Here is a 329-nt window from a genome sequence, read left to right on the forward strand (position 1 = left end):
GCGCCTGGTGCTTTTATAGTCACAAAAGACCAGGAGCGGGGCGACGGGGTGGGGACAGGCCAGATCCGCCCGCTGGAGCTGCCCTGTCCCTCCCCGGCCTCCCTCTGCCTCCACCCCACACATCCAGATTCACCTGTTCGCCCAAGAGAAGGGCGGGACTGAGGACGGAAGCGACACGGGATGCGATGCGGCGGAGAGGGAGCAAGAGGGCCGGAGTGGGACGAGTATTCGCTGCGCGGCCCTGGCGCGGTCACTGGGCTCCGGTTCCTCCCCGGCGGAGCGGGCCGAGCGGGCGCGGCAGCGGCTGCGGGATTAAAGCAGTCAATCCC

This window comes from Tupaia chinensis, unplaced genomic scaffold, assembly GCF_000334495.1.
Source record: "Tupaia chinensis unplaced genomic scaffold, TupChi_1.0 Scaffold143602_1, whole genome shotgun sequence".
Taxonomy (NCBI): domain Eukaryota; kingdom Metazoa; phylum Chordata; class Mammalia; order Scandentia; family Tupaiidae; genus Tupaia; species Tupaia belangeri.